The sequence below is a fragment of the Phoenix dactylifera genome, chromosome 4 (genome assembly GCF_051530095.1).
Source record: "Phoenix dactylifera cultivar Ajwa chromosome 4, Ajwa_hap1_PhDact_Kaust_v1.1, whole genome shotgun sequence".
NCBI lineage: Eukaryota > Viridiplantae > Streptophyta > Magnoliopsida > Arecales > Arecaceae > Phoenix > Phoenix dactylifera.
Window position 1 is genome coordinate 11,035,770 of NC_143193.1, and position 17,864 is coordinate 11,053,633.

The following is a 17,864-nucleotide window of genomic DNA, read 5'->3' on the forward strand; positions in this document are numbered from 1 at the left end:
ACAGTTAACTTGTCTAGGAACACAGTTAACTTGTCTAGGAACACAGTTGTCTAGGAACACAGTTAAGTTGTCTGTGAACACAGTTAAGTTGTTTAGGAACACAGTTATCTAAGAATACAGTTAAGTTGTTTGGGAACACAGTTAACTTGTCTAGGAACACAGTTGTTTAGGAACACAGTTAAATTGTCTGGGAATACAGTTAACTTGTCTACGAACACAGTTAACTTGTCTAGGAACACAGTTGTCTAGGAACACAATTAAGTTGTCTGTGAACACAGTTAAGTTGTTTAGGAACACAGTTATCTAAGAATACAGTTAAGTTGTTTGGGAACACAGTTAACTTGTCTAGGAACACAGTTAATTTGTCTAGGAACACAGTTGTCTAGGAACACAGTTAAGTTGTTTGGGAACACAGTTAAGTTGTTTGGGAACACAGTTAACTTGTCTGGGAACACAGTTAATTTATCTAGGAACACAGTTAACTTGTCTAGGAACACAGTTGTTTAGGAACACAGTTAAATTGTTTGGGAACACAGTTAACTTGTCTAGGAACACAGTTAACTTGTCTAGAAACACAGTTGTCTAGGAACACAGTTAAGTTGTCTGTGAACACAATTAAGTTGTTTAGGAACACAGTTATCTAAGAATACAGTTAAGTTGTTTGGGAACACAGTTAACTTGTCTAGGAACACAGTTAATTTGTCTAGGAACACAGTTGTCTAGGAACACAGTTAAGTTGTTTGGGAACACAGTTAAGTTGTTTGGGAACACAGTTAACTTGTCTGGGAACACAGTTAATTTATCTAGGAACACAGTTAACTTGTCTAGGAACACAGTTATTTAGGAACACAGTTAAATTGTTTGGGAACACAGTTAACTTGTCTAGGAACACAGTTAACTTGTCTAGGAACACAGTTGTCTAGGAACACAGTTAAGTTGTCTGTGAACACAGTTAAGTTGTTTAGGAACACAGTTATCTAAGAATACAGTTAAGTTGTTTGGGAACACAGTTAACTTGTCTAGGAACACAGTTAATTTGTCTAGGAACACAGTTGTCTAGGAACACAGTTAAGTTGTTTGGGAACACAGTTAAGTTGTTTGGGAACACAGTTAACTTGGCTGGGAACACAGTTAACTTGTCTGGGAACACAGTTAATTTGTCTAGGAACACAGTTAACTTGTCTAGGAACACAGTTGTTTAGGAACACAGTTAAATTGTTTGGGAACACAGTTAACTTGTCTAGGAACACAGTTAACTTGTCTAGGAACACAGTTGTCTAGGAACACAGTTAAGTTGTCTGTGAACACAGTTAAGTTGTTTAGGAACACAGTTATCTAAGAATACAGTTAAGTTGTTTGAGAACACAGTTAACTTGTCTAGGAACACAGTTAATTTGTCTAGGAACACAGTTGTCTAGGAACATAGTTAAGTTGTTTGGGAACACAGTTAAGTTGTTTGGGAACACAGTTAACTTGTCTGGGAACACAGTTAACTTGTCTGGGAACACAGTTAATTTGTCTAGGAACACAGTTAACTTGTCTAGGAACACAGTTGTTTAGGAACACAGTTAAATTGTTTGGAAACACAGTTAACTTGTCTAGGAACACAGTTAACTTGTCTAGAAACACAGTTGTCTAGGAACACAGTTAAGTTGTCTGTGAACACAATTAAGTTGTTTAGGAACACAGTTATCTAAGAATACAGTTAAGTTGTTTGGGAACACGGTTAACTTGTCTAGAAACACAGTTAATTTGTCTAGGAACACAGTTGTCTAGGAACACAGTTAAGTTGTTTGGGAACACAGTTAAGTTATTTGGGAACACATTTAACTTGTCTGGGAACACAGTTAATTTGTCTAGGAACACAGTTAACTTGTCTAGGAACACAGTTGTTTAGGAACACAGTTAAATTGTTTGGGAACACAGTTAACTTGTCTAGGAACACAGTTAACTTGTCTAGGAACACAATTGTCTAGGAACACAGTTAAGTTGTCTGTGAACACAGTTAAGTTGTTTAGGAACACAGTTATCTAAGAATACAGTTAAGTTGTTTGGGAACACAGTTAACTTGTCTAGGAACACAGTTAATTTGTCTAGGAACACAGTTGTCTAGGAACACAGTTAAGTTGTTTGGGAACACAGTTAAGTTGTTTGGAAACACAGTTAACTTGTCTGGAAATACAGTTAACTTGTCTGGGAACACAGTTAATTTGTCTAGGAACACAGTTAACTTGTCTAGGAACACAGTTGTTTAGGAACACAATTAAATTGTTTGGGAACACAGTTAACTTGTCTAGGAATACAGTTAACTTGTCTAGGAACATAGTTGTCTAGGAACACAGTTAAGTTGTCTGTGAACACAGTTAAGTTGTTTAGGAACACAATTATCTAAGAATACAGTTAAGTTGTTTGGGAACACAGTTAACTTGTCTAGGAACACAGTTAATTTGTCTAGGAACACAGTTGTCTAGGAATACAGTTAAGTTGTTTGGGAACACAGTTAACTTGTCTGGGAACACAGTTAAGTTGTCTAGGAACACAGTTAACTTGTCTGGGAACACAGTTAAGTTGTCTAGGAACACAGTTAACTTGTCTAGGAACACAGTTAACTTGTTTGTGAACACAGTTAACTTGTCTAGGAAAGCCTGAGAGTCGACTCCAGGTGAGCAGGGGTCGACTCGTGCTGTTAAGGGGTCGACTCCAGGTCTGTGAACACAGTTAAGTTGTCTGTGAACACAGTTAACTTGTTTAGGAACACAGTTAACTTTATTTTTATTTTTATTTTATTTTATTTTCTTCTTTTTCTTTCATTTTCTTTTTTTTCTTTTCTTTTTTTTTTTTTTCTTCTCTTCTTCCCTTCTCATTCTTTCTTCTTCCTTCTCCTCTCGCGAGGCCGGCAGCTACGGAAGGGGGTCGGACGGTGGCGGCCGCATGATGGGGCCACCGGGGGGGGGCAGCGGCTCCTCTTCTTTGGCACCTCCCCACCGTGGGGGCGGAGGTATTTCCGGCGGCGCAGAAGGGGGCAGCGGGTGCGGGAGGGGGCGGGCTGTGGCCGGCGGTAGGCGCGGGAGGGGGTGGGCCGTGGCCGGCGGCTGCCTTTTTCTTCTCCTTCTTCGGTGGGAATGGGAGAGGCGGGGGCATTTTTGTCCCATAAAGCAATGTTAAAATATATATGGACCGGTTGTTAAACAACCGGTCAACAGGGATTTAATGTTAAAGTTCGGTCAATAAATGGACCGCTGAGCAAGTTCCCCAAACCCATGTGGATGCACACCGACGAAAGCACTTGCGTCAGCTTTGTCCTGGCTCGCATATTTTAAGTTTTGATTTCAACATCTACGTCAATAAAACTAGCGGTAGAGGTGAAGAGTACCGGTATTATAACTATAAACATAGATGTAAATATAAATTAATTACTAAGAATACAGATATAATTATAAATGTAAATGATATAATTAAATGTTGTAAACCACTAAGATATCCAAAGGATCTTATTTCTTCTTCTTCTTCCCTTCTTTTCTTCGTTTATTCTTTTTTTTTTTATCTTTCTTCTTTCCCTTCCTTGTTTCTTTCCTTATTCTTCTAATATATATATATATATATATATATATATATATATATATATATATATATATATATATATATATATATATATATATATATTATGCTTTAACATCATTTTAGCTCTAATGGCATCATTTTTCATAATTTCATTGCATTTCTTTGAAGGTAAATCATCGTACAACATAATCAAAGTACTTGATGGATATAAATCTACTCTTATCGAGTTTAATTTTATTGTTTAATTTTGTAGGAGATATTATAGACAATGTCTAACAAAAATGTCGCCCCCAACCCAAGTTCGTGAACCGAATGTTGTGGCAACCGCTGCATGTTCGTAGGAAATCCTCCCTACAAGCATGCAAGGCATCTCAACATAATATCATAAGCATGCAGCGGAATAACTTAAATAATAATATTCAAACTTTATTTTAAATACTAATGCAAAAATTGAAAGGTCTCACAATTTCTAACATTATTCTAAAATAATGCATCAATTTAAATAAACTTAATCTAAGATAATCAGTGCGAAAATCCTGCTATTCACTCTCCGATATTGAAACCCCGGTCAGGCTAGTTCTCTAAATTTGTTATAAAAAAAAAAGTCATATGATAAGATAAACAGTTCAGTAACCAATGATCACTTTAGCTAAACAAATCAGATAATCAAATAGATAATAATTTGCAGAAAATCAGCATATATGCAGTACTAATATATAACTCAAATTTTTTTAAAAAAATTAATTTTTTTCATGGATTCAAATTCTTTCAAATATTCAATTTATCTTATCAATCTTGAGCTATAACCACATTTTCTCTGTGGCATGGTCATAACATTATACATCTTCTTATCGTGAGCTATGCATCATCTTGCAGCAAAGTTCTTTCGGGCAACATATCTACTTAAGGTATGTCACACATCATTTTGCAATACAACTTTTAAGACAAATCATGTGCCAACGTATTAACCCCCATTGGCGGGGTCCTCAACATAGCCAAGTCAAAATTTATATAATTTTAGGATTTTAGACTTTTGTTCTAAAATAGTACGATGTAAAAATCAATCAATTATGTCCATAATAAGATCATATACTTCTGAGTCCTCATCCTGCTTGTGACCAGAAAAGATCCTACGAACAACACAAACGGGTAGATCGGATCCTTCGAGTTCTACCACAGGGGCTTCTTCCTCATTACCTTCCTTCTCTTTTTCAACCTCGGCAGGTTTAGGAGGAACTTCAAAGGGCTCCGCGATCACGTCTTCTTTACAAAACAACAGAAATTGTTGGTCTTTAGTAAGGCAAACAACCACAAAGTGCCCTCACCCCACCGCACTTGTAGCAATCGTCGTTGGCTTTCTCTCTGCGGCAAAGGACCTTTTTCCTTTTCGCTGGTCCTTGTTGCTCCTCACTCCAGATATAGACCCCTATTTGTAGAAGTTTTAGATCTCATAAATAGAAGATTACTTTGAGGGAAAGGAACGCCCTTGTTGTTGCATTTTGGAAAGCGTCGCTCAACTTGTGGATTGATAGGGCACCGATGTCGCGGTTGCACCTCCACGCGAAGAGCAAGTTGATATGCCTCCTCCAAACTGAATATTCAAGATGTCACCAACTCTCTTCGAATGTCCTCCCTCAGTCCGAATCTCTAACAAACCAAAGCTTGTCGCTCCGTCTCCATAACTTTGTTGTGGATTGTCAGTTCGTGGAATCAGGCTGTATAGTCCTCCACAGATGAACTTCCTTGGTGGTGCTTCCGCAGATCTTTGAAGATAGTCTCTTCATAATCAAGAGAAAAGAACTTCTCTTTCAACCAAAGCTTCATCTCTTTCCAATCGGTTATGGGAGGCTGACGAAGGTGATGAAGCTTCTCCTCCATGCCGTGCCACCAAACTCGTGCTTGGTTCTTCGGCTTCATCTTCACGAACCGAACCTTCCTCTCGCTAATCATGTTGTACTACTTGAAGTAATCTTCGAGCGACATCAACCAATTCTGAAAGTTGCTTGAATCCATGCTTTCGCTGTAGTCAGCAACATCGACACGTACCCACTTCGATGCATCATCATATTCCCACTATTGTTGCTGCCAATATAGGTTCCCAAAATTAATCCCCATGTGAAGATTAATTGGAGGTGGGGGGACCCCTAAGTGGGCATTGGGGTGGAAGACCTATAAGAGAATGGATCTCGGCTTCGGAATCGCCTCCTTGTGGTACTTTTAAATTTTCTAGATGTTCATGCATGCCATGATCATCTTCAAAGTTGTTTGGCTCGGAAAAAAATGCGCTCCCAAACGGCATCCATCTTTTAATTCAAGGCAGCCATTTGATAGAGAACTTTAGCCATCATCTCAGCACATTGCCTTTCGTTGTTGTAGGAGCGGCTGCTCTAGTACTCATGGTGATCAATTTGCTCTAATACCAATTGACATAGACGAAGATGGGTAAGGTTGCTAAACTTAGGATGATGGTGGTTGATTCTTCTTTTTTGTTTTTTTTCAATGGCGACTAAGGTTTCTCTTGCGGATCGAGGAAGAAGATAATAGGACGTGGCTAATTAGATTCAATTGGGTTCAATGCGTGTGTGGCCAAATTGGGGATTGTGCTTGAAGATTGTGGGCGGATGGAATTAGGTTGGGACCCAAAGTTTGTTTGGGTTTGGACGTGATGGGTTGTTGGCGTGAATTAGGATTAGGAGTCCTAATGGAACTAGGACTTAGGGGATATGTGGCATGATAAAGGAAAGATAACTAGGGATGTGGGGGAAGAGTCTCACTCCCACTCAAATACCTCAAGGGTTGGCGTGAAGAGGAGAAGGAGTCTCACCTTCACCACTTCAACCAAACTTGGCATCGCACCAAGAAAAGAAAAGAAAAGTGTCTCACTTCCTTCATAAGAAAGGCTCTCAAATTTTCTAAAATTATTCAACTCTGATTTTATTCTTCAACCTTTCCTTTATATAGAGTAAGAGGTTGAAAAAATAAGGACGCTTACAATCAAAATTTTAAGACTCCAACTAAACATGGACTCTTTTAAACACTTAACTAATTTAACAACAAATTAAATAGACTCCTACTCGAATTGGACTCTTTATGGTGCATGGACTAAGCATCCAAATCAGCTAGGACTCTTTCCAAATGACATATGGACTCATCACACAAGACTCCAAATAAACTTGGACTTTTTAGTTGTGCACGCCTATAACCACTTCACGCACGCCACAAATAAGTCTTCACGTACACCCTTAATTCCATCCTAACTTCAGACTCTTTTGGAACAAGTCAACAAGCCAACAAACAATCAAAGACTCTTTCTAACTTTGGACTAAAAATTTTGGATTCAATGTAACATTGGACATGCCCAATGTTGGATCCAAATCCTTAACTCAAGACTTCTAATAAATGTAATTTGGCGTTGAAACCCTTGGACCCAATGTAGTTTGGTACCGGAACTCTTGGACCCAATGTGTTTTGGTGCTGAAACTCTTGGACCCAATGCAATTCAGTGCATGACCAAGAAGAGGACTTAATCTCCACACACGCCTCATGCTTGGGCTCATTCTCCTACATTGATTTATCATGATTATTCTGAAAATAGAAATCCTAATTCCAACACCCTCATAGGGCTGACCTAATGGAAGTGCTTGACACCCCAATCAATCCAACCAAAGTAAAATTTATCTGATCATGCTTGAAATTCAACGCAACCGATCATGCTTGCATTAGGATATAGGAGTTTTGATAGAGATCAGAGGTGACCGATTCTAACAATATCCAAAAAGGGCAAAGGTAAGGGTTGGCATGCCACTCATCGACCATGGATCAGGATCCTTCACTAGTGTTAATCCAAAATCATGAAGAAATATACCATACTAGATCCAACATCTCTAGAGAGAGAGTAGAGAAAACATCGGCGGTGAGCTCCGATCAAGGCCAATTCTCCAATGAGGGTGAGAGAGGAGTCATGGAGGGCCTCTAAATAGGCTTGGGTGCGACCGAAATCCTACCTATAATTGGATTCTGTCCGATGATTTTGGGGAGAAAGTAGACTCTTATCAGGAGTCTCTTCTCCATTCGCACATGCATAACACGTGCATCCTTTGTCTTCTTCTTCTTTTTCTTTTGGCTCGGGCCAAGATGACTGGGCCGGTCAAGTGGACCAGGCCCAGTTTGCTAGATTTTACATTCTTCCCCCTAAAAAAAATTCATCCACAAAATTTTCTTTTCTTGCTCTTTCAAAAAGCTAGGGATACATAGTTCTAATCTCATTCTCAAGTTTCTAATAATTCTACTTATCAATACAACTTCATCATTAGATATTATCATAAGAATAATGTCCAATACCTCTAGACTTGATTTTTTTTGTAGATGATCTAAATCAAACTTCTCTCTTATAAATGAAAATTAACACCCTAATTCTGAATAAGAATATCAAGTTTCTTTATCAAAGTATTAACTTCTTTTGATTATTCAATTTATCACAATATTAGATCATAAACAACTCCAATCCACCCCTAGTAGAATATCCTTGAAGGTTGATAGATAACTTCAATCTCTTTCAATCAGATAGAGAGTTGATATTAATTGAAAAGGTACCAAATTTGAATATAGAAGGAAAGAGATCTACGCTAAAATATTCTAATTCCAAGGTCGAAAATCAATGGTCCACTAATTCTAGTCTCAAGATGCTAAGAATATTATTGGCACAGCATAAAATTAGAGAACCTATGATAGTATGGTGATATCCAAAAATCAGAACATTGTCACTTCGTTTATCAAAGTAATTCTACTATACAAAGAAACAGATCAAGTCTTTTGTTATTAAAACTTGCTGAATAAAGAGATAATACTTCTGACTAACTTAGAAAAATAACTCAGACCACTACATTTTTGCTGCGTACTCTAATTCGAACCACCAAAATCCTATGGATTCACTAATAACTTTTGATCAAAATATTACTTTGTATTATGAACTAAATCAACATACATTGGTAAAACTGACATAATCATTCCTCCTAGAGTTTTCTTCATCAAGATCTTTGGCATCTATCAAAAATCTTTCATAATAATTAGCCAAGTCTCTAAAATTCAAATTACTCATGCAAAACTAGATTTCACTAACAACCTCAACAACAATGGCAAAAGATCCGTAGATCAATTTATAAACTCAAACTTTGAATTAAAATTTTTATACGCACCACATAGTTTCCATTAGATATAAATGAGATCTATCTGTAATATCCTCAAGCATATTTTTTTTCTATAAGGTAGTTTAATATATGACCTACATCCAAGTTCAAATCTCAAATAGTATTCCAATCAGGTATCATAAAAATTTTTCATAGCTCAAATCTTAAATAACTTTTTATGAAGAAATCCTACCTTGCCACTAAATAATAGATTTCAAAAGTAAGCAATTTCATAGTATACTCTCATATCAAATTTAGGCTTCCAAATCTATCTAACTCACATAGTATTCTATGGACAATCTTCTTGCACAAAATAATATATATATATATATATATAAATTATAAAAATTAAAAGAAAGAAGGTGTGCTTGGATAGAGACGTGTGAAAATACTATGCTAAGAATGAGATTCGTCCCCTTGTACAGGTCTATGATGAGATCATCCTCAAGTTATACTGAACCCCGGCTCCACCTAAGTCCTCCAATCACGAGCACAATCACTTGGGAGGTTTGACCTAATTGACTCTTCTTTAGTTGCCTAAAGGGATTGTAAAAGAATGAGCTTATGAAATTGAGAAATGAATGAAATTTTGGAGGAAAATTGAAGCAAAAAGATTGCTAATGGGAGCTCCCTTAGAGTAATAGCATAAGGCCAAATCTAGGTGTGGATGTGATTTACCAAGATCTAGAATCTAGAGCCTTTTCATAGGCTTGGCCTAGATAACCATTGAAGAGGCTCCTAAAGCCCTCAATGGCTCTCCCAATAAAGGCTTAATGGCTTGCTAATGTTGACACCTAATAAAGGCCCATCGGCACATGTACAACAAGATCTATAATGCATATGTTACAGTGTCCAAGTAGAATAAGCCATTTTGAATCTCAAATTTAAATTCAAAATCAAAGCCATCGTAACGCTTAGGTTACAATTCCAAAGTCAGATCTGAAATTAAACTTGATCTATAATGTTTTGTAATGATTAGGTTGCAAATCGAAATCAAATTTAAATTTTAAATTCAATTGGAGCATGTGGCAAAATATACTAACCGAGCATGCATATGCTCATGCATGCCATGTCATGTCACATATATGGCATGGCCAACCGAGCCAAGCATGTGTAATCACCAACCCACCTTACGAATGTGAGCTTGAACGAGCAGAACATCTATAAATGCAAGGGTACTTACGTTAATTGTCTAATGTATGACTATTAAAAATCAAAGTTTTAAAATTTTAAATAATTTTAAAAAGAAAAGAATAGTTTTTAAAAAATTTGAAACTTTTAAAATAAAAAAATTAAATCTTTTAAAATAAAAAAATTAAAAATTTCCAACATTTTTCAAGTTGACTTCATGCATTGACTAGGTCAAGAGTGGAACAACATGTGGCCGAAAGAAATTTTTCTCTCCTGGCACTATTATGGTCCTATCCCGTTAGTGGTAACCAAATGCCTTTCTTCTACTTGGTGCTATTAAAAAGATAGAATTCCATAGATACCCCATTCTCTGTTCTCCTCACTCCCCACCCTTTTGTCATATTTCTTTTTGAGAGGATTCTCTCATTTTTCTTTTTTAATGATGGTTGCTTCGACTCTCTCATTATTGACAATTTAGTATTCATGTCAATGCCATGGCACCCCCAACCAATGCAGCAACATCACGGACTCATTTTCTCTCCTTGCCCTCAAGGACCATGTGTTTGATCCTTATGGCATTTTGGTTAGAAGCTGGAACGCTACCACCTCCTTCTATAGCTAGACTGAAGTGTCTTATAGCCGCCATCACCAGAGAGCGACCACCCTGGTATTGAGTGACTCCCCCTCCAAAGTACCATTGCTCTCCATCTTTTCAACCTCTCATTCATCTCGCATCTCATCCTTTACAACACCAGACTCATAGGCCCCATCCCGGATGCTCTGGGACAACTACACCCCCTCGATGGGAACATGTATTGGAGCTCGATACCTGACTCTATTGGAAACATGACTCAGTTGCAATCCTCGACACTCTCCATTAATTTGCTGTCATCGACCATATATACCTTCAAGGATATGGCACCTCAGTGATGTCTTAGAACTTCATTTGTCCCATAATTCTCTAGACGACTTCCTACCAATGGATGTGAAGCCTACATGACATCAGTAAATTGGATTTCTTTGCTAACCAATTGTCTGGTAACCTTCTAGAAGCTTTGGGAAGCCTCATGACACTGACCTATCTAGATCTATCACACAATTCATTCCAGGGTCCAATTCCATGGTCCCTTAGTCAGTTGACGAGCATTTAGTCATTGAACCTGTCTTCCAATTCTTTCTTCGGTTGCATTCCCAAATCCTTGGCCAACCTCACATTCCTACCCAACTTGAACCTCTATTTTAATAGGTGAGAAAGCCAGGTTCTAGAAGGTGGTGTCTTCACCAATCTTACAATTCAATCTTTGATGTGAAATGTTGCATTGTGCAGGGCAACACTACTATGAATGTCAGCTTGCTCCTATGATGATGGTGGTGTCTCTCATTTTAGATTGACAAGGCAACTACTAATATATTCCCTCCCTATTATTGCATCTACTATGTTGTTGGCTGCTTGCTTCTACCTACTGATCACTAAATTGAAGAGACGGAAGAAAACAGTAGATGATGGGTCACTTGGAGCTATAAAGATTCTAAACTTGCCAACCAAAGGAGCCTCTGAATATTTTCGCACGGAATGCCGAGCATTGCGCATGGCTGGGCACTAGAACCTTGTCAAGATACTTAGCGCCACTTCTAACTTGGACTTCATGGCATTGTTTCTCCAGTACATGCCCAATAGCACCCTGGAGAGATAGATGTACTCCTATAATTAATTATTGCTTAAGCCCTAGAGAATAAACATTATGTTGGATGTGGTGACTCATGTTACGGATTTTGGCATCCCCAAGCTGCTTCATGGCAATAGATAAAGGTCCATAGCATCTGCGACCGCATCGGAAACAATTTGCGATATGGCTCCAGGTATTCAAATTCTTAACCATAATTCTAGCAATTTACTAGCCTTCCAACCATAAAACATCACTAATCAATAGGAAATACTCCTTTGAACTATAGTTGCTTCATACACCAGCTGTGGACAAAAAAATCTTATGAGTAACATTCAATTTTGGATGCGTGTATCATTTGACAAAGTATGGATCAAATGGAAGAGTGTCAAGAAGGAGCGACGTTTGTAGCTACAAGATACTATTTCTAGGATGCTATGTTTGTGGGGAGTTGAGAACGTACAACGTGCATGTTGCCCAGCTCAAAGCTAGGTTGGGTTGGTGGCCAATATGGCCGATCAAGTGGATAGGGCTATCATAGATGTTAAGAAGCATTCTCGAGTCGAGAAAATCAAAGAAAACCATGGATAACTAAACGTCTTACATGCTCACACACTCTTGTATATTTTCAAAATATAATAGAAATACAATTCTATATAAAACAAAAATTAAACACTGTTGTAGTGGTTAAGTGGTTGTCAACGTATCTCATGGACATCGCATATTTCTGGAATGGGTCTATTCGGAAAGATAAACGTATTCCCAAGATGTATCTATTCAAAAGAATACATATTGGTCTATTTCAACCATGTATCCATAGTTTAAATTAGACCAATCTTCGACAATTCTATCAAAAACTAGTGAATGCTTAGTAGTTAGATCTTGTCAGTGCAAGATGTGATCAAATACTGTACTTCATTATATCCTAGAGGTTTATTGCATATTCTCTTTGCACATCAGATTGGTGGAGGTGAATAAAACTTTAAGAACAGTGGTAGTGTTACATGTCTTGAAGCCTTTCCTCAATAATTTTTATTTTTTCTTCCATCAGATCTTACGCACACAAGAAAGAAAAATTGTGAAAAAAAAGACATGTATTTGTTTATTTAAGCTAAATTATCCATAGCCTAAACATCATATCAATCTTCCATGATTTCCTCAAAAATCAGTGGCTTGATTTCATTGGTGCAGGATGTGATCAAACACTATGCTTTATTGTTTCCTAGAGGATTATCGTATATTTTCTTTGCATGCTAGATTGGTGGAGGCAAATAAATTAATCCTTAAAAAAAGTGGCAGTGCTACACACCCTAAAACTTTTCCTTAATAATTTCATTGTTTTCTTTCATCTGATCTAACATACATAAGAAAGAAAACCTGTGAACAAAACCGCACGCATCAGTCTATTTAAGCCAAATATGCACAGCCTAAAAATAATATCGATCTTCGATAATTCTATCAAGCACCGATGAATGCTCAGTGGTTTGATTTCATTGGTGCAAAATGTGATCAAACATTGAGCTTCAACAGATTTGTCACCACAGTTTGAGGAGGAGGAGGAGCATATGTCACATGTTCCTTATGCTAGTGCAGTTGAGAGCATTATGTATGCTATGGTTTGTACTCATCCAGATATTCCACATGCTGTTAGTGTTGTCAGTAGATACATAGCTCATCTTGATAAAGTGCATTGCCAAGCTGTGAAATGGATATTTCGATATTTGTGAGGTAAAACTGGTGTTGGCTTCGTATGTGATAGTAGTTCTAGCAATAATACTGGTGTTGTTGGATTTGTTGATTCTGACTATGCTGGTGATTTGGATGAGAGAAGATCTATGGTAGGTTATGTCTTCACTCTTTATAGTTGTACCATTAGTTGGAAAGTGACTTTACAATATATAGTTGCTTTATCTACCACTGAGGTAGAGTACATGATAATTACAGAAGCAATGAAAGAAGCTATTTGGTTAGTGATATAGGTTTACAACACATTGAGAGTATTATATTTTGCGATAACTGAAAGAGCGAGCCGATTTTTGCATGCATGTATTTTTTTTTAAATGCAGCAGAAAGATAGAATTAAACTATTTAATTCTAAGCATGCAAGAGATCATATCTCGAAATAAATAAGTCCAGAAACTTTAAACAACATTATGTAAAATAACTTGTGGATGATTAATTACATGATCTGAAAATTCTGCCCTAGTCAAGTTCTAAACCTAACTAAGAATGAAGAAGAGATCGAATCTCTTATCTTTTAAATGTGAAGACTGTGTGGATCTGTGTCTCGCAACCGCACACGTGTCCGGCCTCTATGGATCATCCATGCGAAGCTCCAGGTTGATCTGATTCCACAGAAGTGCTAGCTTGCGCAGAACCCTGCTGTGGCTGAAATCTTTCTTTCTTTCTTGGATTGATCAACCTTTGATCAGACCAAGACAAAAGGTGAATGGAGGATGAAGAGGAGGAGAAGAGCTTTCTGACTTTCACAAAATTATAGGTCTCATTGGACACCCTAAAGGAATGACTATTAAACCCTAGGCGTGAGAATAAAAAAGGAATGAAGAGAGGCGTATGGGCTGATTTCAATCTAATTGAAATCTCATCAAGCTACCCCTATTAATTCATGCCATATTCTGATGTCCTTTTATGCTTGGGCGTATGAGAGGATGAAGCAAAATGATAAGATCAAATCCCAAAAGATTGATCATATCCTTTGATCAAATCTCAATCGACCAAATCTTCTTCATACCACCTCATCTGCTTAGTTCACAATTTAGTAAATTTGGCACACAATAAATTTTGAATAATTCCTGCATATGGTGCCTCATCTCTGAGGCTTGCCACATGTCACCATGCGCCATCAGCATTTGAATTTTAAATCCTAACTAAATTAGGATCAAACCAATCCATGGCGCCATGCAAGGAGAAAATGACATGTGTCATCCAATCCGTGACTCAAGGGATCCACTCTAATCTGATTAGAGCCCTTCTTATGGCACATGGAAGGATGCATCACGTGCTTTCTTTTTCTCCTAATCACATCAGAAAACATCCCAATTAATTTCGAATTAATTAGGAATTAATTTTGATCAAATCAGAATTAGTTATGGCGCCAAGATGAAGTGGTGACATGTGGTCTTTGTGATTCACATAATGTGATCACAACTAAAGGAATATTCTCTAAGTTAATTCCTTGATCTAATCAGGCTATGAACCAATCATAAGCCCAAATTAACTTAGGTTGAACCTAATCTAATTAGGTCAAACCATGATTGAAGCCTAAATTGATTTAGGTTGAGCCTAAACTAATTAGGTCAAATCCTGATGAAATCCAAATTGAATCTTATTCAATTTGGCTCATTCCAAGCTCAATCACTCAATCAAATTGAGTCAATCAACAATCTAATTGTCAATTAATCCTTCAATAATTCTTTAATTATTTTTCAGCAACTTTTACTCATGATAATTTGTCAATCGAATTGACCAAATTATCTCTAGATGATTCTTAATCGTCCATCAGCCTTTATGATCAACCTAGAAAACTTCTATGTGTGTGACCCCATAGGTTCGAATCTAAGCCGGTAGCACAGAAATAACTTTTTGTACTAATTGATGTGACCATCTAGCAATGGTACCCAATATCCGAATAGGCCGAATATATACGAAACAATATTCTGCAACCCTGGATTATGGTTATCATATAATTCATCCCTATGACTCCTAATGCCTGGATGACATCAGAGTTCTGTCAACTCTGTAATAGTACATCCACTCTGTGATTAAACTTTAGAAATCTTGTGACTCCTCACAAGAATTACTCTGGCCAATGTTTTGCTAAATTGAACATAAGGGCATTATCTCCTGTCATCAGGAAGGGCCAATTCTATCTTGACTCACACACTGACTTTGCAAGTATTTGACTGCACCCAGTGACCTTCCGTCTCTGAATTAGAAATTCAGCTAGTTCGGTACCAAAGTACAGTGAGTTGCTTGCTAATCATCGTGGTGATCTCAGGTCTGAGGGACATATATACCCATATCCACTCAGAACATCTCTTGACAGCAGAGCGTTCCGGAATGGTCACGTTTAGTGAAGTGTACTCCTATACTTTACCTGTGTGACATATCAGTGTCTCCACACTCCTTGGTTTAAAGGACAACCGACGTATATGGCACACAACGACCTAATCTTGATAATGTTGTTGTCCTAGTAACAGCACATCATTTGGTCGCAAACTATTTTAAGGACTCATAGATAAATCCTCCTTTATCATAAAGGAGTCCTAAGGATTTCATCTCATAACAAGAGTTCATTTGAAGATGTATAAATAAAATGATGAATAATGCCAAATAATATTTTATTAATTAATCAATTCATATACAAATTCAATCATAAACAGGCCGACGATTGATTTTTAGGATACAATTCCCAACAATAACTAGAGTGCTATTACCTCTAACTGAAAATCAGACATATCATGAAAGAACCAAACATATTGATGTTAGATATTCTTTCATTCAGAAAATTATATCATAAGATATTATTTTAGTTAGAAAAGTCGCTACAGCATATAATCCAACAGATATGATGACCAGGCTTATTACTACTCTCAAATTCAAGCGCTCCTTGGACTTCATTGGTATTTGCAGTTTGTGAGATGCCGTTCGGAGTTTTGTAGTAGCAAAGGAGTTCTTTAATTTAGTGTTGCTCGATTCAATTCAATCCAAGGTGAAGATTTGTTATGATGTGGCATGAATTGAATAGGTTGGTGTATGTTATTTTGGTGCATCTCACCACACTCAATCAATTCCTTTTATTTTAGTCTTATGTGTGGCTAGAGTTAGATCATGGGAACCACCTTTGTTGAAAAGGTTTCAAACCCTTATTTAATTCTTTTTGGCCACATGAGAGAGCAAGGCCGCCACCACCCTTCCTTGGGAGTTGTTCTAAAGTTTTTTTCCTTCTTTAGATTTGTAAGCAAGTATTGTAATTTCTTGCCTTTTGATATAGTGAAATTTTTCCCTCTCGTCGTCAGTGGACATAGGCCAATAGCCAAACCATCTTAAATTGCTGTCTCTCCTGTATGGTTGCTTTACTTTATTCTATTCTCTATTTTGTAACTTACTTGTGCAATTGGTTGCAATCATAACAAGTCATAACATTTAACTTGGGAGGAATTTAGTAATGCAACATGACTAAATTGATGTAAGAGTTGAGATTCAGCTTCTCACCAAATTTGAAGATTTGCATAATATTTTTTTTTTTTAAATTTTGAGAAAATTCAGTTCAAACTAGAAGAGAAATTTAGTCTGGATTTTACAATGGCAAACCTCATCAATATAAATAAAGATCTTGTATCATAGTTTTTCACATATTAAGTCGATGAGAATAAAGCAAGTTTATTCTATTTTCTTCCTACTTTCTCTTTGAGTTGTAAGAGGAATCCATCTTGATTCTAAAATAGCAAAGTTCACTAGGGTCTATATAATAGATTTATCTATCTTTAATAAAAGTAAAGGGCTCATAATTCTATTTTTGAAAATATTTTATCTATTTATCTATTTATTATTTTAAGAGATTTGTGACGCATAGATTGAAAGAAAATCAATTTTTTTCACCAATCAGGTCAATTTTCTAATAGATTATGGTTTATTTAAAATCTTGATTGATAACTTTCGTGTTCATTGGGCGGAAGAACTAGTGATCACTACGGATGCGATGCCAATTTTTATAATATTTTGTTTTTTAAATTACAAGAAACAAATAGTGCTCCTGCAGACAACTCATGCTAATTTACTGTTATTCTTCCAGTATTAAAAATTCTAAGAATATTTTTAAAGATATCTACTTCATATATATTAGATGGTATATGATAGTTTCGTAGTCTCTCATGTTTCATATAAAATAATAATTTTGTTGTTTTGTAAGATTAGACACTAATGAGTGGAGTGAGGCTTCTACTACTATTTTTTATTAATTCTTGCTAGCAAAAAGCTTGAATTTAGAATGTGAGAATTTGAGCATCGCTTCTTGAAGTCTCATTTTTTTGTTGTCGCCGAAGCTTCTTTGGTCTATTTTAACCCTCCAAGGTAAGTTATTGCTTTTTTTTCTTCTTCTTCTTCTATGACGGGCGCAAGGTTCCGAAATCCGTTTTTAAAAATAATATACAATTTTTGCTGATTCTAAAAATGATATGTACTTTCTATACTAGTTTGTCCTGATTCATAGCTTAGAAGGGATGCCGGAAGCGTTTCATTTTTAAATTCTATATTTTAAATTAATACTTAATTCTAATGGTTTAACTATATGCATCGTATG